This window comes from Pseudophryne corroboree, unplaced genomic scaffold, assembly GCF_028390025.1.
Source record: "Pseudophryne corroboree isolate aPseCor3 unplaced genomic scaffold, aPseCor3.hap2 scaffold_1030, whole genome shotgun sequence".
NCBI classification, from domain to species: Eukaryota; Metazoa; Chordata; class Amphibia; order Anura; family Myobatrachidae; genus Pseudophryne; species Pseudophryne corroboree.
Genome location: NW_026967657.1, coordinates 21,168 through 44,711, shown reverse-complemented (window position 1 = coordinate 44,711; position 23,544 = coordinate 21,168). Strand labels below are relative to the sequence as shown.

At 42.3% G+C, this 23,544-nt stretch overlaps 4 non-coding genes across 4 annotated transcripts; all 4 read right to left on the bottom strand.

Moving 5' to 3' along the window:
* Window positions 1-12,182: 12,182 nt before the first annotated feature.
* On the bottom strand, window positions 12,183-12,345 carry LOC134988191 (U1 spliceosomal RNA). The gene has a single exon (XR_010193703.1). It is a non-coding gene; the product is annotated as a U1 spliceosomal RNA (small nuclear RNA).
* Window positions 12,346-12,490: 145 nt separating this feature from the next.
* On the bottom strand, window positions 12,491-12,654 carry LOC134988196 (U1 spliceosomal RNA). Its single transcript, XR_010193708.1, has one exon. It is a non-coding gene; the product is annotated as a U1 spliceosomal RNA (small nuclear RNA).
* A 660-nt stretch (window positions 12,655-13,314) lies between these two features.
* On the bottom strand, window positions 13,315-13,477 carry LOC134988193 (U1 spliceosomal RNA). Its single transcript, XR_010193705.1, has one exon. It is a non-coding gene; the product is annotated as a U1 spliceosomal RNA (small nuclear RNA).
* A 152-nt stretch (window positions 13,478-13,629) lies between these two features.
* Window positions 13,630-13,793, bottom strand: LOC134988184 (U1 spliceosomal RNA). The gene has a single exon (XR_010193697.1). It is a non-coding gene; the product is annotated as a U1 spliceosomal RNA (small nuclear RNA).
* Window positions 13,794-23,544: the final 9,751 nt, after the last annotated feature.

Below are 23,544 nucleotides of genomic sequence, written 5' to 3'. Positions count from 1 at the left end.
TTCTAGTTTCCTTCGTTTGGGAGAAAAATGCAAAGGTACAAGACAGCTTTTCCTTGCCAATATCTCTCTTTTGCAAAGAGCTGCGCATTGGAAAATTCATGGCTATACCGTGTAGATGAAGCACTAACAGGAGGCTTTAAAATTTTCATTCTAGTGTCCTTCGTTTGGGAGAAAAATCCAATGGTACAAGACAGTTTTTCCTTGCCAATATCTCTCTTTTACAAAGAGCTGCGCATTGGAAAATTCAGGGCTATGCCGTGTAGATGATGGCCTAACAGGAGGCTTTAAAATTTTCTTTCTAGTTTCCTTCGTTTGGGAGAAAAATGCAAAGGTACAAGACAGCTTTTCCTTGCCAATATCTCTTTTGCAAAGAGCTGCGCATTGGAAAATTCAGGGCTATGCCGTGTAGATGATGGCCTAACAGGAGGCTTTAAAATTTTCTTTGTAGTGTCCTTCGTTTGGGAGAAAAATGCAAAGGTACAAGACAGCTTTTCCTTGCCAATATCTCTCTTTTGCAAAGAGCTGCGCATTGGAAAATTCAGGGCTATGCCGTGTAGATGATGGCCTAACTGGAGGCTTTAAAATTTTCTTTCTAGTGTCCTTCGTTTGGGAGAAAAATGCAAAGGTACAAGACAGCTTTTCCTTGCCAATATCTCTCTTTTGCAAAGAGCTGCGCATTGGAAAATTCAGGGCTATGCCGTGTAGATGATGGCCTAACAGGAGGCTTTAAAATTTTCATTCTAGTGTCCTTCGTTTGGGAGAAAAATCCAATGGTACAAGACAGTTTTTCCTTGCCAATATCTCTCTTTTACAAAGAGCTGCGCATTGGAAAATTCAGGGCTATGCCGTGTAGATGATGGCCTAACAGGAGGCTTTAAAATTTTCTTTCTAGTTTCCTTCGTTTGGGAGAAAAATGCAAAGGTACAAGACAGCTTTTCCTTGCCAATATCTCTCTTTTGCAAAGAGCTACGCATTGGAAAATTCAGGGCTATACCGTGTAGATGAAGCACTAACAGGAGGCTTTAAAATTTTCATTCTAGTGTCCTTCATTTGGGAGAAAAATCCATTGGTACAAGACAGCTTTTCCTTGCCAATATCTCTCTTTTGCACAAAGCTGCGCATTGGAAAATTCAGGGCTATGCCGTGTAGATGATGGCCTAACAGGAGGCTTTAAAATTTTCTTTGTAGTGTCCTTCGTTTTGGAGAAAAATGCAAAGGTACAAGACAGCTTTTCCTTGCCAATATCTCTCTTTTGCAAAGAGCTGCGCATTGGAAAATTCAGGGCTATGCCGTGTAGATGATGGCCTAACTGGAGGCTTTAAAATTTTCTTTCTAGTGTCCTTCGTTTGGGAGAAAAATGCAAAGGTACAAGACAGCTTTTCCTTGCCAATATCTCTCTTTTGCAAAGAGCTGCGCCTTGGAAAATTCAGGGCTATGCCGTGTAGATGATGGCCTAACAGGAGGCTTTAAAATTTTCTTTCTAGTGTCCTTCGTTTGGGAGAAAACTGCAAAGGTACAAGACAGCTTTTCCTTGCCAATATCTCTCTTTTGCAAAGAGCTACGCATTGGAAAATTCATGACTATACCGTGTAGATGAAGCACTAACAGGAGGCTTTAAAATTTTCATTCTAGTGTCCTTCGTTTGGGAGAAAAATCCAATGGTACAAGACAGCTTTTCCTTGCCAATATCTCTCTTTTACAAAGAGCTGCGCATTGGAAAATTCAGGGCTATGCCGTGTAGATGATGGCCTAACAGGAGGCTTTAAAATTTTCTTTCTAGTTTCCTTCGTTTGGGAGAAAAATGCAAAGGTACAAGACAGCTTTTCCTTGCCAATATCTCTCTTTTGCAAAGAGCTACGCATTGGAAAATTCAGGGCTATACCGTGTAGATGAAGCACTAACAGGAGGCTTTAAAATTTTCATTCTAGTGTCCTTCGTTTGGGAGAAAAATGCAAAGGTACAAGACAGCTTTTCCTTGCCAATATCTCTCTTTTGCAAAGAGCTGCGCATTGGAAAATTCAGGGCTATGCCGTGTAGATGATGGCCTAACAGGAGGCTTTAAAATTTTCTTTCTAGTGTCCTTCGTTTGGGAGAAAAATGCAAAGGTACAAGACAGCTTTTCCTTGCCAATATCTCTCTTTTGCAAAGAGCTGCGCATTGGAAAATTTAGGGCTATGCCGTGTAGATGATGGCCTAACAGGAGGCTTTACAATTTTATTTCTAGTGTCCTTCGTTTGGGTGAAAAATGCAAAGGTACAAGACACCTTTTCCTTGCCAATATCTCTCTTTTGCAAAGAGCTGCGTATTGGAAAATTCAGGGCTATGCCGTGTAGATGATGGCCTAACAGGAGGCTTTAAAATGTTATTTCTAGTGTCCTTCGTTTGGGAGAAAAATGCAAAGGTACAAGACAGCTTTTCCTTGCCAATATCTCTCTTTTGCAAAGAGCTACGCATTGGAAAATTCAGGGCTATACCATGTAGATGAAGCACTAACAGGAGGCTTTAAAATTTTCATTCTAGTGTCCTTCGTTTGGGAGAAAAATAAAATGGTACAAGACAGTTTTTCCATGCCAATATCTCTCTTTTACAAAGAGCTGCGCATTGGAAAATTCAGGGCTATGCCGTGTAAATGATGGCCTAACAGGAGGCTTTAAAATTTTCTTTCTAGTTTCCTTCGTTTGGGAGAAAAATGCAAAGGTACAAGACAGCTTTTCCTTGCCAATATCTCTCTTTTGCAAAGAGCTGCGCATTGGAAAATTCAGGGCTATGCCGTGTAGATGATGGCCTAACTGGAGGCTTTAAAATTTTCTTTCTAGTGTCCTTCGTTTGGGAGAAAAATGCAAAGGTACAAGACAGCTTTTCCTTGCCAATATCTCTCTTTTGCAAAGAGCTACGCATTGGAAAATTCAGGGCTATACCGTGTAGATGAAGCACTAACAGGAGGCTTTAAAATTTTCATTCTAGTGTCCTTCATTTGGGAGAAAAATCCATTGGTACAAGACAGCTTTTCCTTGCCAATATCTCTCTTTTGCACAAAGCTGCGCATTGGAAAATTCAGGGCTATGCCGTGTAGATGATGGCCTAACAGGAGGCTTTAAAATTTTCTTTGTAGTGTCCTTCGTTTGGGAGAAAAATGCAAAGGTACAAGACAGCTTTTCCTTGCCAATATCTCTCTTTTGCAAAGAGCTGCGCATTGGAAAATTCAGGGCTATGCCGTGTAGATGATGGCCTAACTGGAGGCTTTAAAATTTTCTTTCTAGTGTCCTTCGTTTGGGAGAAAAATGCAAAGGTACAAGACAGCTTTTCCTTGCCAATATCTCTCTTTTGCAAAGAGCTGCGCATTGGAAAATTCAGGGCTATGCCGTGTAGATGATTGCCTAACTGGAGGCTTTAAAATTTTCTTTCTAGTGTCCTTCGTTTGGGAGAAAAATGCAAAGGTACAAGACAGCTTTTCCTTGTCAATATCTCTCTTTTGCAAAGAGCTACGCATTGGAAAATTCAGGGCTATACCGTGTAGATGAAGCACTAACAGGAGGCTTTAAAATTTTCTTTCTAGTGTCCTTCGTTTGGGAGAAAAATGCAAAGGTACAAGACAGCTTTTCCTTGCCAATATCTCTCTTTTGCAAAGAGCTGCGCATTGGAAAATTTAGGGCTATGCCGTGTAGATGATGGCCTAACAGGAGGCTTTACAATTTTATTTCTAGTGTCCTTCGTTTGGGTGAAAAATGCAAAGGTACAAGACACCTTTTCCTTGCCAATATCTCTCTTTTGCAAAGAGCTGCGTATTGGAAAATTCAGGGCTATGCCGTGTAGATGATGGCCTAACAGGAGGCTTTAAAATGTTATTTCTAGTGTCCTTCGTTTGGGAGAAAAATGCAAAGGTACAAGACAGCTTTTCCTTGCCAATATCTCTCTTTTGCAAAGAGCTACGCATTGGAAAATTCAGGGCTATACCATGTAGATGAAGCACTAACAGGAGGCTTTAAAATTTTCATTCTAGTGTCCTTCGTTTGGGAGAAAAATGCAAAGGTACAAGACAGTTTTTCCTTGCCAATATCTCTCTTTTACAAAGAGCTGCGCATTGGAAAATTCAGGGCTATGCCGTGTAGATGATGGCCTAACAGGAGGCTTTAAAATTTTATTTCTAGTGTCCTTCGTTTGGGAGAAAAATGCAAAGGTACAAGACAGCTTTTCCTTGCCAATATCTCTCTTTTGCAAAGAGCTACGCATTGGAAAATTCAGGGCTATACCGTGTAGATGAAGCACTAACAGGAGGCTTTAAAATTTTCATTCTAGTGTCCTTCATTTGGGAGAAAAATCCATTGGTACAAGACAGCTTTTCCTTGCCAATATCTCTCTTTTGCACAAAGCTGCGCATTGGAAAATTCAGGGCTATGCCGTGTAGATGATGGCCTAACAGGAGGCTTTAAAATTTTCTTTGTAGTGTCCTTCGTTTGGGAGAAAAATGCAAAGGTACAAGACAGGTTTTCCTTGCCAATATCTCTCTTTTGCAAAGAGCTGCGCATTGGAAAATTCAGGGCTATGCCGTGTAGATGATGGCCTAACTGGAGGCTTTAAAATTTTCTTTCTAGTGTCCTTCGTTTGGGAGAAAAATGCAAAGGTACAAGACAGCTTTTCCTTGCCAATATCTCTCTTTTGCAAAGAGCTGCGCATTGGAAAATTCAGGGCTATGCCGTGTAGATGATGGCCTAACTGGAGGCTTTAAAATTTTCTTTGTAGTGTCCTTCGTTTTGGAGAAAAATGCAAAGGTACAAGACAGCTTTTCCTTGCCAATATCTCTCTTTTGCAAAGAGCTGCGCATTGGAAAATTCAGGGCTATGCCGTGTAGATGATGGCCTAACTGGAGGCTTTAAAATTTTCTTTCTAGTGTCCTTCGTTTGGGAGAAAAATGCAAAGGTACAAGACAGCTTTTCCTTGCCAATATCTCTCTTTTGCAAAGAGCTGCGCCTTGGAAAATTCAGGGCTATGCCGTGTAGATGATGGCCTAACAGGAGGCTTTAAAATTTTCTTTCTAGTGTCCTTCGTTTGGGAGAAAACTGCAAAGGTACAAGACAGCTTTTCCTTGCCAATATCTCTCTTTTGCAAAGAGCTACGCATTGGAAAATTCATGACTATACCGTGTAGATGAAGCACTAACAGGAGGCTTTAAAATTTTCATTCTAGTGTCCTTCGTTTGGGAGAAAAATCCAATGGTACAAGACAGCTTTTCCTTGCCAATATCTCTCTTTTACAAAGAGCTGCGCATTGGAAAATTCAGGGCTATGCCGTGTAGATGATGGCCTAACAGGAGGCTTTAAAATTTTCTTTCTAGTTTCCTTCGTTTGGGAGAAAAATGCAAAGGTACAAGACAGCTTTTCCTTGCCAATATCTCTCTTTTGCAAAGAGCTACGCATTGGAAAATTCAGGGCTATACCGTGTAGATGAAGCACTAACAGGAGGCTTTAAAATTTTCATTCTAGTGTCCTTCGTTTGGGAGAAAAATGCAAAGGTACAAGACAGCTTTTCCTTGCCAATATCTCTCTTTTGCAAAGAGCTGCGCATTGGAAAATTCAGGGCTATGCCGTGTAGATGATGGCCTAACAGGAGGCTTTAAAATTTTCTTTCTAGTGTCCTTCGTTTGGGAGAAAAATGCAAAGGTACAAGACAGCTTTTCCTTGCCAATATCTCTCTTTTGCAAAGAGCTGCGCATTGGAAAATTTAGGGCTATGCCGTGTAGATGATGGCCTAACAGGAGGCTTTACAATTTTATTTCTAGTGTCCTTCGTTTGGGTGAAAAATGCAAAGGTACAAGACACCTTTTCCTTGCCAATATCTCTCTTTTGCAAAGAGCTGCGTATTGGAAAATTCAGGGCTATGCCGTGTAGATGATGGCCTAACAGGAGGCTTTAAAATGTTATTTCTAGTGTCCTTCGTTTGGGAGAAAAATGCAAAGGTACAAGACAGCTTTTCCTTGCCAATATCTCTCTTTTGCAAAGAGCTACGCATTGGAAAATTCAGGGCTATACCATGTAGATGAAGCACTAACAGGAGGCTTTAAAATTTTCATTCTAGTGTCCTTCGTTTGGGAGAAAAATAAAATGGTACAAGACAGTTTTTCCATGCCAATATCTCTCTTTTACAAAGAGCTGCGCATTGGAAAATTCAGGGCTATGCCGTGTAAATGATGGCCTAACAGGAGGCTTTAAAATTTTCTTTCTAGTTTCCTTCGTTTGGGAGAAAAATGCAAAGGTACAAGACAGCTTTTCCTTGCCAATATCTCTCTTTTGCAAAGAGCTGCGCATTGGAAAATTCAGGGCTATGCCGTGTAGATGATGGCCTAACTGGAGGCTTTAAAATTTTCTTTCTAGTGTCCTTCGTTTGGGAGAAAAATGCAAAGGTACAAGACAGCTTTTCCTTGCCAATATCTCTCTTTTGCAAAGAGCTACGCATTGGAAAATTCAGGGCTATACCGTGTAGATGAAGCACTAACAGGAGGCTTTAAAATTTTCATTCTAGTGTCCTTCATTTGGGAGAAAAATCCATTGGTACAAGACAGCTTTTCCTTGCCAATATCTCTCTTTTGCACAAAGCTGCGCATTGGAAAATTCAGGGCTATGCCGTGTAGATGATGGCCTAACAGGAGGCTTTAAAATTTTCTTTGTAGTGTCCTTCGTTTGGGAGAAAAATGCAAAGGTACAAGACAGCTTTTCCTTGCCAATATCTCTCTTTTGCAAAGAGCTGCGCATTGGAAAATTCAGGGCTATGCCGTGTAGATGATGGCCTAACTGGAGGCTTTAAAATTTTCTTTCTAGTGTCCTTCGTTTGGGAGAAAAATGCAAAGGTACAAGACAGCTTTTCCTTGCCAATATCTCTCTTTTGCAAAGAGCTGCGCATTGGAAAATTCAGGGCTATGCCGTGTAGATGATTGCCTAACTGGAGGCTTTAAAATTTTCTTTCTAGTGTCCTTCGTTTGGGAGAAAAATGCAAAGGTACAAGACAGCTTTTCCTTGTCAATATCTCTCTTTTGCAAAGAGCTACGCATTGGAAAATTCAGGGCTATACCGTGTAGATGAAGCACTAACAGGAGGCTTTAAAATTTTCTTTCTAGTGTCCTTCGTTTGGGAGAAAAATGCAAAGGTACAAGACAGCTTTTCCTTGCCAATATCTCTCTTTTGCAAAGAGCTGCGCATTGGAAAATTTAGGGCTATGCCGTGTAGATGATGGCCTAACAGGAGGCTTTACAATTTTATTTCTAGTGTCCTTCGTTTGGGTGAAAAATGCAAAGGTACAAGACACCTTTTCCTTGCCAATATCTCTCTTTTGCAAAGAGCTGCGTATTGGAAAATTCAGGGCTATGCCGTGTAGATGATGGCCTAACAGGAGGCTTTAAAATGTTATTTCTAGTGTCCTTCGTTTGGGAGAAAAATGCAAAGGTACAAGACAGCTTTTCCTTGCCAATATCTCTCTTTTGCAAAGAGCTACGCATTGGAAAATTCAGGGCTATACCATGTAGATGAAGCACTAACAGGAGGCTTTAAAATTTTCATTCTAGTGTCCTTCGTTTGGGAGAAAAATGCAAAGGTACAAGACAGTTTTTCCTTGCCAATATCTCTCTTTTACAAAGAGCTGCGCATTGGAAAATTCAGGGCTATGCCGTGTAGATGATGGCCTAACAGGAGGCTTTAAAATTTTATTTCTAGTGTCCTTCGTTTGGGAGAAAAATGCAAAGGTACAAGACAGCTTTTCCTTGCCAATATCTCTCTTTTGCAAAGAGCTACGCATTGGAAAATTCAGGGCTATACCGTGTAGATGAAGCACTAACAGGAGGCTTTAAAATTTTCATTCTAGTGTCCTTCATTTGGGAGAAAAATCCATTGGTACAAGACAGCTTTTCCTTGCCAATATCTCTCTTTTGCACAAAGCTGCGCATTGGAAAATTCAGGGCTATGCCGTGTAGATGATGGCCTAACAGGAGGCTTTAAAATTTTCTTTGTAGTGTCCTTCGTTTGGGAGAAAAATGCAAAGGTACAAGACAGGTTTTCCTTGCCAATATCTCTCTTTTGCAAAGAGCTGCGCATTGGAAAATTCAGGGCTATGCCGTGTAGATGATGGCCTAACTGGAGGCTTTAAAATTTTCTTTCTAGTGTCCTTCGTTTGGGAGAAAAATGCAAAGGTACAAGACAGCTTTTCCTTGCCAATATCTCTCTTTTGCAAAGAGCTGCGCATTGGAAAATTCAGGGCTATGCCGTGTAGATGATGGCCTAACAGGAGGCTTTAAAATTTTCATTCTAGTGTCCTTCGTTTGGGAGAAAAATCCAATGGTACAAGACAGTTTTTCCTTGCCAATATCTCTCTTTTACAAAGAGCTGCGCATTGGAAAATTCAGGGCTATGCCGTGTAGATGATGGCCTAACAGGAGGCTTTAAAATTTTCTTTCTAGTTTCCTTCGTTTGGGAGAAAAATGCAAAGGTACAAGACAGCTTTTCCTTGCCAATATCTCTCTTTTGCAAAGAGCTACGCATTGGAAAATTCAGGGCTATACCGTGTAGATGAAGCACTAACAGGAGGCTTTAAAATTTTCATTCTAGTGTCCTTCATTTGGGAGAAAAATCCATTGGTACAAGACAGCTTTTCCTTGCCAATATCTCTCTTTTGCACAAAGCTGCGCATTGGAAAATTCAGGGCTATGCCGTGTAGATGATGGCCTAACAGGAGGCTTTAAAATTTTCTTTGTAGTGTCCTTCGTTTTGGAGAAAAATGCAAAGGTACAAGACAGCTTTTCCTTGCCAATATCTCTCTTTTGCAAAGAGCTGCGCATTGGAAAATTCAGGGCTATGCCGTGTAGATGATGGCCTAACTGGAGGCTTTAAAATTTTCTTTCTAGTGTCCTTCGTTTGGGAGAAAAATGCAAAGGTACAAGACAGCTTTTCCTTGCCAATATCTCTCTTTTGCAAAGAGCTGCGCCTTGGAAAATTCAGGGCTATGCCGTGTAGATGATGGCCTAACAGGAGGCTTTAAAATTTTCTTTCTAGTGTCCTTCGTTTGGGAGAAAACTGCAAAGGTACAAGACAGCTTTTCCTTGCCAATATCTCTCTTTTGCAAAGAGCTACGCATTGGAAAATTCATGGCTATACCGTGTAGATGAAGCACTAACAGGAGGCTTTAAAATTTTCATTCTAGTGTCCTTCGTTTGGGAGAAAAATCCAATGGTACAAGACAGCTTTTCCTTGCCAATATCTCTCTTTTACAAAGAGCTGCGCATTGGAAAATTCAGGGCTATGCCGTGTAGATGATGGCCTAACAGGAGGCTTTAAAATTTTCTTTCTAGTTTCCTTCGTTTGGGAGAAAAATGCAAAGGTACAAGACAGCTTTTCCTTGCCAATATCTCTCTTTTGCAAAGAGCTACGCATTGGAAAATTCAGGGCTATACCGTGTAGATGAAGCACTAACAGGAGGCTTTAAAATTTTCATTCTAGTGTCCTTCATTTGGAAGAAAAATCCATTGGTACAAGACAGCTTTTCCTTGCCAATATCTCTCTTTTGCACAAAGCTGCGCATTGGAAAATTCAGGGCTATGCCGTGTAGATGATGGCCTAACAGGAGGCTTTAAAATTTTCTTTGTAGTGTCCTTCGTTTGGGAGAAAAATGCAAGGGTACAAGACAGCTTTTCCTTGCCAATATCTCTCTTTTGCAAAGAGTTGCGCATTGGAAAATTCAGGGCTATGCCGTGTAGATGATGGCCTAACTGGAGGCTTTAAAATTTTCTTTCTAGTGTCCTTCGTTTGGGAGAAAAATGCAAAGGTACAAGACAGCTTTTCCTTTCCAATATCTCTCTTTTGCAAAGAACTGCGCATTGGAAAATTCAGGGCTATGCCGTGTAGATGATGGCCTAACAGGAGGCTTTAAAATTTTCTTTCTAGTGTCCTTCGTTTGGGAGAAAAATGCAAAGGTACAAGACAGCTTTTCCTTGCCAATATCTCTCTTTTGCAAAGAGCTGCGCATTGGAAAATTCAGGGCTATGCCGTGTAGATGATGGCCTAACAGGAGGCTTTAAAATTTTCTTTCTAGTGTCCTTCGTTTGGGAAAAAAATGCAAAGGTACAAGACAGCTTTTCCTTGCCAATAACTCTCTTTTGCAAAGAGCTACGCATTGGAAAATTCAGGGCTATACCGTGTAGATGAAGCACTAACAGGAGGCTTTAAAATTTTCATTCTAGTGTCCTTCGTTTGGGAGAAAAATGCAAAGGTACAAGACAGCTTTTCCTTGCCAATATCTCTCTTTTGCAAAGAGCTGCGCATTGGAAAATTCAGGGCTATGCCGTGTAGATGATGGCCTAACAGGAGGCTTTAAAATTTTCTTTCTAGTGTCCTTCGTTTGGGAGAAAAATGCAAAGGTACAAGACAGCTTTTCCTTGCCAATATCTCTCTTTTGCAAAGAGCTGCGCATTGGAAAATTCAGGGCTATGCCGTGTAGATGATGGCCTAACAGGAGGCTTTAAAATTTTCTTTCTAGTGTCCTTCGTTTGGGAGAAAAATCCAATGGTACAAGACAGCTTTTCCTTGCCAATATCTCTCTTTTGCACAAAGCTGCGCATTAGAAAATTCAGGGCTATGCCGTGTAGATGATGGCCTAACAGGAGGCTTTAAAATTTTCTTTCTAGTGTCCTTAGTTTGGGAGAAAAATGCAAAGGTACAAGACAGCTTTTCCTTGCCAATATCTCTCTTTTGCAAAGAGCTGCGCATTGGAAAATTCAGGGCTATGCCGTGTAGATGATGGCCTAACAGGAGGCTTTAAAATTTTCTTTCTAGTGTCCTTCGTTTGGGAGAAAAATGCAAAGGTACAAGACAGCTTTTCCTTGCCAATATCTCTCTTTTGCAAAGAGCTGCGCATTGGAAAATTCAGGGCTATGCCGTGTAGATGATGGCCTAACAGGAGGCTTTAAAAAAAATTTTCTAGTGTCCTTCGTTTGGGAGAAAAATGCAAAGGTACAAGACAGCTTTTCCTTGCCAATATCTCTCTTTTGCAAAGAGCTGCGCATTGGAAAATTCAGGGCTATGCCGTGTAGATGATGGCCTAACTGGAGGCTTTAAAATTTTCTTTCTAGTGTCCTTCGTTTGGGAGAAAAATGCAAAGGTACAAGACAGCTTTTCCTTGCCAATATCTCTCTTTTGCAAAGAGCTACGCATTGGAAAATTCAGGGCTATACCGTGTAGATGAAGCACTAACAGGAGGCTTTAAAATTTTCATTCTAGTGTCCTTCGTTTGGGAGAAAAATGCAAAGGTACAAGACAGCTTTTCCTTGCCAATATCTCTCTTTTGCAAAGAGCTGCGCATTGGAAAATTCAGGGCTATGCCGTGTAGATGATGGCCTAACAGGAGGCTTTAAAAAAAATGTTCTAGTGTCCTTCGTTTGGGAGAAAAATGCAAAGGTACAAGACAGCTTTTCCTTGCCAATATCTCTCTTTTGCAAAGAGCTGCGCATTGGAAAATTCAGGGCTATGCCGTGTAGATGATGGCCTAACAGGGCTGGGGAGGGCCGCTGCTCAGGCACATCTCTGTCAAGTAAAGAAGATTCAACTGAGGCAGCACAAGGGAACTCTCATCTGGGGACAACAACTGCAGGGAGAACACATATTTTCAGATGAACATGGGAGGGCAGAAGGCTGCCTAATACTGAAGCACCCCAAAACAACAAACCAAATGCAACAACTAGTGCAAGCATTCCTGGGGGAAGGCTGCAGCAGATGGATTTGCATATGGTGATGTCATCCAAGCAGTGGGTCAAAGTTGGCTTCAACCCTCGTCTGCATATGAAAAGAGAAAAGGGGCGTGCAGGGCATGGCGGCCTTTTGCGGCGATTGGATGACCCCTAGTTCGCATTAAACACATCCACCCTCCTTCGGTGTGGGGCTCATGTTGGCTATGCCCCAGCCCCTGAAGCATTCAAGCTGATTTCTTGCAGCAGCTAGGCACTGTAACAGCTCCAGAGCTGCTCTGTAAGGCAAGTAAAAGGGCGTGGGCCCTGCAGCACTACCTGTAGTTCGCATTGTGCGTTGGAAGGCACAAATTAAGCAGACGGGAGAAGTCAGGATAGTGCGCAAGGGCATAGAAGGGAGCGGCTCAAGAAAAAAGAAGTGGAAATAGACAGCAAACTAGGCTGGAGAGAGACCTGAGACAAAGAGATCTGAATTATACGAGAGCCGACCAGGGGAAACACAAATTATGCAGTCAAGTTTCCCACATTTGGGGAAATCGCAGGAGCAGCACACCCAGAGTGCAATGGGTGAGACTTGCCCTGGGAGAAGCACCTTCATGATCATAGTATCTCACCTGGCAGGTAAGTAGGATTTGGGATAGTTCTGGGGAGGGTCGCTGCTCGGGCTGTCAAGTGAAGTAGATCCAACTGAGGCAGCACAAGGAAACTCTCGATAGAAGAACAAGGCTAGAGGAAGATCTGAGACAAATAAATCTGACTTTTACCAGAGCTGACCAGAGGAAAGAACAAACACAGTCCCCCACTACCACAAATAATGCAGTCGAGTTTCCCACATTTGGGGAAATCATAGGGGTCAGCATACCCAGAATGCAATGAATGAACCTCACCCTGGGAGAACAATCTTCATGACCATGGTATCTCCTATGCAAAATAAGTATGACTTAGGATAGGGCTGGGGAGGGCCGCTGCTAAGGCACATCTCTGTCAAGTAAAGGAGATTCAACTGAGGCAGCACAAGGGAACTCTCATCTGGGGACAACAACTGCAGGGAGAACACATATTTTCAGATGAACATGGGAGGGCAGAAGGCTGCCTAATACTGAAGCACCCCCAAACAACAAACCAAATGCAACAACTAGTGCAAGCATTCCTGGGGGAAGGCCTGCAGCAGATGGATTTGCATATGGTGATGTCATCCAAGCAGTGGGTCAAAGTTGGCTTCAACCCTCGTCTGCATATGAAAAGAGAAAGGGGCGTGCAGGGCATGGCGGCCTTTTGCGGCGCTTGGATGACCCCTAGTTCGCATTAAACACCTCCACCCTACTTCGGTGTGGGGCTATGCCCCAGCCCCTGAAGCATTCAAGCTGATTTCTTGCAGCAGCTGGGCACTGTAACAGCTCCAGAGCTGCTCTGTAAGGCAAGTAAAAGGGTGTGGGCCCTGCAGCACTACCTGTAGTTTGCATTGTGCGTTGGAAGGCACAAAGTAAGCAGACGGGAGAAGTCAGGATAGTGCGCAAGGGCATAGAAGGGAGCAACTCAAGAAAAGAGAAGTGGAAACAGACAGCAAACTAGGCTGGAGAGAGACCTGAGACAAAGAGATCTGAATTATACGAGAGCTGACCAGGGGAAACACAAATTATGCAGTCAAGTGTCCAACATTTGGGGAAACCGCAGGAGCAGCACACCCAGAGTGCAATGGGTGAGCCTTGCCCTGGGAGAAGCACCTTCATGATCATAGTATCTCACCTGGCAGGTAAGTAGGAGTTGGGCTAGAGCTGGGGAGGGTCGCTGCTCGGGCACCCCCCTGTCAAGTGAAGGAGATCCAACTGAGGCAGCACATGGAAACTCTCGAAAGAAGAACAAGGCTAGAGGAAGATCTGAGACAAATAAATCTGACTTTTACCAGAGCTGACCAGAGGAAAGCACAAACACAGTCCCCCACTACCACAAATAATGCAGTCGAGTTTCCCACATTTGGGGAAATCACAGGGGTCAGCATACCCAGAATGCAATGAATGAACCTCACCCTGGGAGAACAATCTTCATGACCATGGTATCTCCTATGCAAAATAAGTATGATTTGGGATAGGGCTGGGGAGGGCCGCTGCTCAGGCACATCTCTGTCAAGAATTTATAAAGTCTATACATATATATAACCAAATGTCAATATATATATATAGAACCCAGCGCTCCTATCAAAACTTATCTATTTCACCAATTTGTTGCTTTTTTAATCTTTATACATCTATTAATTTTCACCATATATTATAAAATGCTGCTCCCATAGGTAGTACTGTTCTACCAATAATAAACCAAATTTTAAAGATAATCACACTTGTTATCAAGGGAGCGCAAAAAATAAAATATACAAGCTCCTTATTTTTAAAAAATATATATAGACAGAAGAAACCCACATTCAATAAAATACAATGGAGTCAACATATATAGGCACCACTATCCATATCTAAATGTAATCAGGATCTATTTCATATTGCCCTTGATGACAACGGAATGTTTATTAAAGGGTCCAAAAAATCCTACTGGATACAGCTGTTGTAATTTAATCGTTTGTAACCCTACCTTGAACGAGAGCTGTCTATGTATTCTATTAAGGGATGGTTACCTAATAGCTGTGCCTCCACTCAAGCTATGTGTAGTATTTAACTACCGTTAAGGCTTGCTTGAGTAAGCCTGATCTCTATCCTTAGGGGATGATTCCCTTATATCATAGATATATTATCTAATATACCTGTCTCTTTCTTCCAGGATCTTCAGATCAACTTCCAGACGGACCAGACACACATGGAAAGTATAACACTTTAATGACCAGTACCAAATGGATTAAGTATACATTAACATTTCATCAATTACACATTCCCCTTTAAGTCATTAATCCATGCTAACCCCCTGTCAATTAGGCCTATACACAGTACCTGCATGCAATACAACAAATCCTTTTTCTTTTCAAGACACCCTTAGGTGTTAGAGTGACCCGGGTACTCTTAATATGATAGTGCACTATAAGGGCCCATAAACTTCCTAAAAATAACAGCAGTTAATACAGAATGTCTGACACTATGTTTTAGTATCAACTATCAGTTCTCCCTTCAGTTAAAGAGAAAGATGTTTGGCTCAGTCTACTTATGGTAGCGATTACTTTCTCCTATAAGGTTACTTATAGTTCCTCCTTGGCAGATAACAGAAAGTATCTATTTAGCTCATAGATAGTAACATCAACAGTTGATTACCAAGGAATCTGTATCCTTTCCTCAGTAAAAATGTTACTGTAGTTGTCCAGTATTAAACTAAACTCCTAAGAAGCTGGTATGATAAACCATTGTTATGCTGCGTCCTTGTGTCCATTTGAAGTAGCTGATGCTTTCTATATTTCAGAGCATATATAGCTTTTCGATTCCTGTATGCCTCAAATTATTGTTGTCTCTTAGGATGAGTCTATATTAAATATATCTGCAAGAGATGGTTTCTCTTATCATAGTCACAGCGAGCTCAAATCCTTTAACTTTATAACTAATAGTCTCTTACGTGTCAGTCCTTCTTACGGGTTCACGAATATACATATAACACAGTTGTATTAAAGTGCCACAAGCTAGTCCTTGAATCGGGATGATATTCTAATCCTTTGTGGCTAAGAGGCTTTAACATCCATCCAATGTCACTGTAGTATGGCTACCTTTAATGTCCTTGACTCTAATTCTGCTAATTCAGGGGCATAAATACACACATTAGGTGGCAGCTTTAGGGTGTTACTTTCTATTTAGCGCTGCGGAACAATGTCTCTGGCTCTCCTTTGACTGATGTGATGCTGATATATGGGGGAGTTTTAAAACTATTTATGAAGCGTTAAACAGTTCAAGTTTCACTCCACTCCACCTGTTACATATATATACCCAGTGCTTTCTACCTTCTCCTTAGCACTATGATTAAGCCATACATGGAACTGTAATTATAGGTCACTCTGACTACTGTGACCCATTACTATCCTCCTGCTTAATAGCCATTATTGCGGCCTAGCCCTGGAGTACTTAGTCCCAATATGAAATTGACTATGTACAATAGTCACCTATGGCTTGCTGTGCTTAGTGTAGGGGTAATATAAATGGCTGGATTATGCACTCACACTTCTACCATCTAGTGATGCTGCTGCCGGATGCTCCCCCGACTCCTCCCTTACACTTACAGCCACACAGAATGGAGCCTCTGCTGCTGGTCCTGGCTTCTTTGTTGTGGCTGTCAGAGTCTGTGCCGGTAATAGGTAGGAAGGAACCCTCTCTGTGTCCCTGTCACAGATGTGCCCTTCCAATACTGCTGGGTGAGTTGACTAGCGCTGATCTTGGGTTCTATGAACAGTTCTGAGTCTCAATGCTGCTGTCACCACCTTTACAGTAAGGAAGCCCTGTTCTGGCTTCACACACTAAGCCCCCTCCGGCCGCCGCAATGTATACCGCTCAGCTCTAATGCGGGCGACGGCCGGAGCAGCAAAAAACTATGTCCTCTCACCAAGGGATATGCAGTCTCTATCTCAGCTACACTCACAGCACCTCTCCACTCCTCTCTAGTAGTCACATGACCCACTCTGAGGTGACGCCCCGCCCACTGGCAATCACCTCACTAGGTGATTGACAGTTAGGAGCACAAGGACATTAACCCTTTAGATACACTGTGAAACCATAAAATAAGCCTTCATTTTATTCACCACTACATTTACATCAATGTACATACAATTACATATATGTGAACTGTATTATTTACCTCACAACATGCATACAGTATTACAACATCCATTAACTTTTATATGAATAATATATATGCTTATACTCCATTTTAGTCACCATATTATAACTACCTCAGTATAAGTGTTGTTTAAACCCTAAATCAGGGTTACATTTCTCCCCCTGGTGCATTGTCACTGTTTAACATCTTTAGGTGCCAATGCACCATCTACCTTACTCACTATGCTAAAATAGTATATATTCATTCACATCCATTAGCAAGCCACCTCATCTCAACCATTTTAACTGTTGGCCAAATAGGGAGGGATGGAACTACATAGCCTTCATGCCTCCCAGGGATAGTGTTCTCTGATCGTGCTGGTTTCCCTTGCTCTTCTACACCTGATTTATTGACTTCTTTTAGTACTGGACTTCGGATGGAAGATTTAAGAGATTGTGCTAGGGTAAAGTTATCATGTACCTCACTACGATTTTCACTGAGACTAGTTTCTTTCTCTGACGAAGCTTCTAAAGTTATCAAGTCTTTAGCATCTGAATTTTCCGTTTCTTGATCCTGGGACTGATTTACTCTACCATTGAATCTCGAGAGAGGTCGGTAATGTAAGGTTGTAGAAGGATGACATGGAGCTGGATCTCTCCCTTGCCTTTGTTCTGAATATGCACTTCCTTCATCAACCACTTTTTCTCGTGGTTGATAACAATAACTGTATGATCCTCGTCGGTTTGGAGCAAATCGACTCCCTTTGACTGGTACTCCACCTATGCCAGTCACATTTGCTGCATGTACACCCTTTTCCCCTTCCAACACTTCAAATTCTACTTTCTCTCCATCTCCTACACTGTACAACAGTTTTAGGGGGTTATTCTTCGTTATGGATGTCCAATGTACAAATATGTCTTCTCCGGTGTCATGCCTTTTAATGAAGCCATAGCCTTTCTTCACATGGAACCATATTACTGTGCCAGTCATTTTAAGAGACATATACTGTGTCCCTTTACTATCAACTTTATTCATAGAAGATTGTCTCAGCAATATACCATCCACTACCTCAGTCTGTAATGCTATGTCCTTAGTATCCGGTCGCATAGAAAATTCATGGATACGGTCTTCAGGACAGTTGTTTAGGAAGTTGGCATCCTTGAGTATTTTATTCTCAGATTCTAGCTGAGACAGTCTTTCTTTCATTTCATTCAGACTGAGGTAGTGGATGGTATATTGATCCTCCTTTTCAGTTTCTTTACCCACTTCCAATAATTCAGACAACTCAGTTATTTTTGATTCCAGAGAATGAATATTGTCTTCCTGCTGCTGGTACATTATCAACTTTTGTTGCTCCTGATCCACTCTGGTTTGTCTTTCATCAGATGCCATGGTTTCCATCTCTCTCTGTATAAACCAAAGTTCTCTCTCAAGCTCTTTGTTCCTCTCATCAATTTTGGTGTTAAACATCTGTTCTTCTTTTAGCTTCCATTGGGTTTCATCTAGAACCTCCAACAACTGATGTTTAGACCTGTCCAGTGCTATATGTCTTATCACCTCTATCGGGGTCTGTAGATCCACTGGGCTATCTCTTCTTGTTGGTTCCTCAATGGAAGTTGGAAACCGGGAAAGCAGGTCCTTCTGTTGATCTTTTGGAAGAGCTAATACTAATTGTCCATGTTTCTTATAATCCTCAGCTATTTGCTTTAGCACAGTTTCTAATCTCTGTATACCTACATCTATCTTCACTTCCCCTGGAACTCTCTCTTTCAGTGGTAGAACATTCTTATCTCCTTTCATTCCATAATCCATGTTAGCGACCAAAGTATGAGCAAGGTTGTCACTAACACCTCCCTCACTATCCTTTAGGTGGGGATCAAGTTTGACTTTCTTGTCCTTTGATTTTTTCTTTCTCTTCTCCAACTCTACAGGGACATCTAATATTTTTTCATTTTTCACACCTAGGTTATTTACAAAAGTTCCCACAAACTTGCATGTCACCTCTTCCTTTAAGCCTGGTCCCTTACGGTACTCTTGTTTGTCCATACTTTTACATTCTCTAATGGCTTCAACTCTCCCAACTGATACAGCAATGGCTTTATGTCCAACCTTCTCCCTGTTCCTTTGCTTCTTTCCCATATTTGTATTTTATTTTTAGGGATGTGAGGACTTTATCAATAATAATTAATGGCAGCTGACACCTGTGGTGTAACAGGGCCTGAGTGTAACTTCTATCTCACGCGGTGCCTCCAAATGTAACCCTACCCTCATTACCTTGAACGAGAGCTGTCTATGTATTCTATTAAGGGATGGTTACCTAATAGCTGTGCCTCCACTCAAGCTATGTGTAGTATTTAACTACCGTTAAGGCTTGCTTGAGTAAGCCTGATCTCTATCCTTAGGGGATGATTCCCTTATATCATAGATATATTATCTAATATACCTGTCTCTTTCTTCCAGGATCTTCAGATCAACTTCCAGATGGACCAGACACACATGGAAAGTATAACACTTTAATGACCAGTACCAAATGGATTAAGTATACATTAACATTTCATCAATTACACATTCCCCTTTAAGTCATTAATCCATGCTAACAGCCTGTCAATTAGGCCTATACACAGTACCTGCATGCAATACAACAAATCCTTTTTCTTTTCAAGACACCCTTAGGTGTTAGAGTGACCCGGGTACTCTTAATATGATAGTGCACTATAAGGGCCCATAAACTTCCTAAAAATAACAGCAGTTAATACAGAATGTCTGACACTATGTTTTAGTATCAACTATCAGTTCTCCCTTCAGTTAAAGAGAAAGATGTTTGGCTCAGTCTACTTATGGTAGCGATTACTTTCTCCTATAAGGTTACTTATAGTTCCTCCTTGGCAGATAACAGAAAGTATCTATTTAGCTCATAGATAGTAACATCAACAGTTGATTACCAAGGAATCTGTATCCTTTCCTCAGTAAAAATGTTACTGTAGTTGTCCAGTATTAAACTAAACTCCTAAGAAGCTGGTATGATAAACCTTTGTTATGCTGCGTCCTTGTGTCCATTTGAAGTAGCTGATGCTTTCTATATTTCAGAGCATATATAGCTTTTCGATTCCTGTATGCCTCAAATTATTGTTGTCTCTTAGGATGAGTCTATATTAAATATATCTGCAAGAGATGGTTTCTCTTATCATAGTCACAGCGAGCTCAAATCCTTTAACTTTATAACTAATAGTCTCTTACGTGTCAGTCCTTCTTACGGGTTCACGAATATACATATAACACAGTTGTATTAAAGTGCCACAAGCTAGTCCTTGAATCGGGATGATATTCTAATCCTTTGTGGCTAAGAGGCTTTAACATCCATCCAATGTCACTGTAGTATGGCTACCTTTAATGTCCTTGACTCTAATTCTGCTAATTCAGGGGCATAAATACACACATTAGGTGGCAGCTTTAGGGTGTTACTTTCTATTTAGCGCTGCGGAACAATGTCTCTGGCTCTCCTTTGACTGATGTGATGCTGATATATGGGGGAGTTTTAAAACTATTTATGAAGCGTTAAACAGTTCAAGTTTCACTCCACTCCTCCTGTTACATATATATACCCAGTGCTTTCTACCTTCTCCTTAGCACTATGATTAAGCCATACATGGAACTGTAATTATAGGTCACTCTGACTACTGTGACCCATTACTATCCTCCTGCTTAATAGCCATTATTGCGGCCTAGCCCTGGAGTACTTAGTCCCAATATGAAATTGACTATGTACAATAGTCACCTATGGCTTGCTGTGCTTAGTGTAGGGGTAATATAAATGGCTGGATTATGCACTCACACTTCTACCATCTAGTGATGCTGCTGCAGGATGCTCCCCCGACTCCTCCCTTACACTTACAGCCACACAGAATGGAGCCTCTGCTGCTGGTCCTGGCTTCTTTGTTGTGGCTGTCAGAGTCTGTGCCGGTAATAGGTAGGAAGGAACCCTCTCTGTGTCCCTGTTACAGATGTGCCCTTCCAATACTGCTGGGTGAGTTGACTAGCGCTGATCTTGGGTTCTATGAACAGTTCTGAGTCTCAATGCTGCTGTCACCACCTTTACAGTAAGGAAGCCCTGTTCTGGCTTCACACACTAAGCCCCCTCCGGCCGCCGCAATGTATACCGCTCAGCTCTAATGCGGGCGACGGCCGGAGCAGCAAAAAACTATGTCCTCTCACCAAGGGATATGCAGTCTCTCTCTCAGCTACACTCACAGCACCTCTCCACTCCTCTCTAGTAGTCACATGACCCACTCTGAGGTGATGCCCCGCCCACTGGCAATCACCTCACTAGGTGATTGACAGTTAGGAGCACAAGGACATTAACCCTTTAGATACACTGTGAAACAATAAAATAAGCCTTCATTGTATTCACCACTACATTTACATCAATGTACATACAATTACATATATGTGAACTGTATTATTTACCTCACAACATGCATACAGTATTACAACATCCATTAACTTTTATATGAATAATATATATGCTTATACTCCATTTTAGTCACCATATTATAACTACCTCAGTATAAGTGTTGTTTAAACCCTAAATCAGGGTTACACATTACTTTCCAATTGTAATTGATACATTAAATTCCTTCTTGTGGATGAACAGCAACAGTTGTAACCAACGCCTCTTTTCTCTAACGTCCTAAGTGGATGCTGGGGACTCCGTAAGGACCATGGGGAATAGCGGCTCCGCAGGAGACTGGGCACATCTAAAGAAAGCTTTAGGACTATGTGGTGTGCACTGGCTCCTCCCCCTATGACCCTCCTCCAAGCCTCAGTTAGATTTCTGTGCCCGACGAGAAGGGTGCACACTAGGGGCTCTCCTGAGCTTCTTAGTGAAAGTTTTAGTTTAGGGTTGTTATTTTCAGTGAGACCTGCTGGCAACAGGCTCACTGCATCGAGGGACTAAGGGGAGAAGAAGCGAACTCACCTGCGTGCAGAGTGGATTGGGCTTCTTGGCTACTGGACATTAGCTCCAGAGGGACGATCACAGGCCCAGCCTGGATGGGTCCCGGAGCCTCGCCGCCGGCCCCCTTACAGAGCCAGAAGAGCGAAGAGGTCCGGAAAAATCGGCGGCAGAAGACGTTCCTGTCTTCAATAAGGTAGCGCACAGCTGTGCGCCATTGCTCTCAGCACACTTCATACTCCGGTCACTGAGGGTGCAGGGCGCTGGGGGGGGCGCCCTGAGACGCAATAAAACATGATAAAAATACCTTACATGGCAAAAAATACATCACATATAGCTCCTGGGCTATATGGATGCATTTAACCCCTGCCAGAATATACAGAAAAATGGGAGATAAGGCCGCCGAAAAGGGGGCGAAGACTATCTCCTCAGCACACTGGCGCCATTTTCCCTCACAGCTCAGTTGGACGGAAGCTCCCTGGCTCTTCCCTGCAGTCACTACACTACAGAAAGGGTTAAAAAAAGAGAGGGGGGCACTAATTAGGCGCAGTATTAAAACATACAGCAGCTATAAGGGGAAAAACACTTATATAAGGTTATCCCTGTATATATATATATAGCGCTCTGGTGTGTGCTGGCATACTCTCCCTCTGTCTCCCCAAAGGGCTAGTGGGGTCCTGTCCTCTATCAGAGCATTCCCTGTGTGTGTGCTGTGTGTCGGTACGTTTGTGTCGACATGTATGAGGAGAAAAATGATGTGGAGACGGAGCAGAGTGTCTGTAACAGTGATGTCACCACCTAGGGGGTCGACACCTGAGTGGATGTACTGTTGAAAATTACATGACAGTGTCAGCTCTGTATAAAAAAACAAAAACAAAAAACAGTGGTTGACATGAGACAGCCGGCTACTCAGCTTGTGCCTGTCCAGACGTCTCATAGGCCGTCAGGGGCTCTAAAGCGCCCGTTACCTCAGATGGCAGATACAGACGCCGACACGGATACTGACTCCTGTGTCGACGGTGAAGAGACAACCGTGATTTCCAGTAGGGCCACACGTTACATGATTGAGACAATGGAAAATGTTTTATACATTTCTGATAATACGAGTACCACCAAAAAGGGGTATTATGTTCGGTGAGGGAAAAACTACCTGTAGTTTTCCTGAATCTGAGAAATAAAATGAGGTGTGTGATGATGCGTGGGTTTCCCCCCGATAACAATTGATAATTTCTTAAAAAGTATTGGCTGTATACCCTTTCCCGCCAGAGGTTAGGGTGCGTTGGGAAACACCCCCTAGGGGGGATAAGGCGCTCACACGCTTGTAAGAACAAGGGCTCTACCCTCTCATGAGATGGCCGCCCTTAAGGATCCTGCTGATAGAAAGCAGGAGGGTATCCAAAAATGTATTCACACACATACTGGTGTTATACTGCGACCAGCAATCGCCTCAGCCTGGAGGTGCAGTGCTGGGTTGGCATGGTCGGATTCCCTGACTGGAAATATTGATATCCTAGATAAGGATAGTATATTATTGCCTATAGAGCATTTAAAAGATGCATTTCTATATATGCATGATGCACAGTGGAATATTTGCCGACTGGCATCAAGTATAAGTGCGTTGTCCAATTCTACCAGTAAAATGGTCAGGTGATGCGGATTCCAAACGGCATTTGGAAGTATTGCCTTTGAAAGGGGACATTTGGGGTCGGTATTTTAGACCTGGTGGCCACGGCAACAACTGGGAAATCCACGTTTGTACCCCAGGTCGCCTCTCAAAATAAGACGCCGTATTATCAGGCGCAGTCCTTTGTTGGCAAGCGGACAAAAGGTTCCTCTTTTCTGCTCGTGACAGAGGGAGAGGAAAAAGGCTGAAGAGATTAGCCAGTTCCCAGGAACAGAAACCCTTTCCCGCCTCTGCCAAGCCCTCAGTATGACGCTAGGGCCTTACAAGCTCAGGCACGGTGGGGGCCCGTTTTCAATGAATTTCAGTGCGCAGTGGGCTCACTCGCAAGTAGACCCCTGGATCCTTCAGGTAATATCTCAAGGGTACATATTGGAATTCGAGACGTCTCCCCCTCGCCGTTTCCAAAAGTCGGCTTTACCGACGTCTCCCTCTGACAGGGAGGCAGTTTTGGAAGCCATTCAC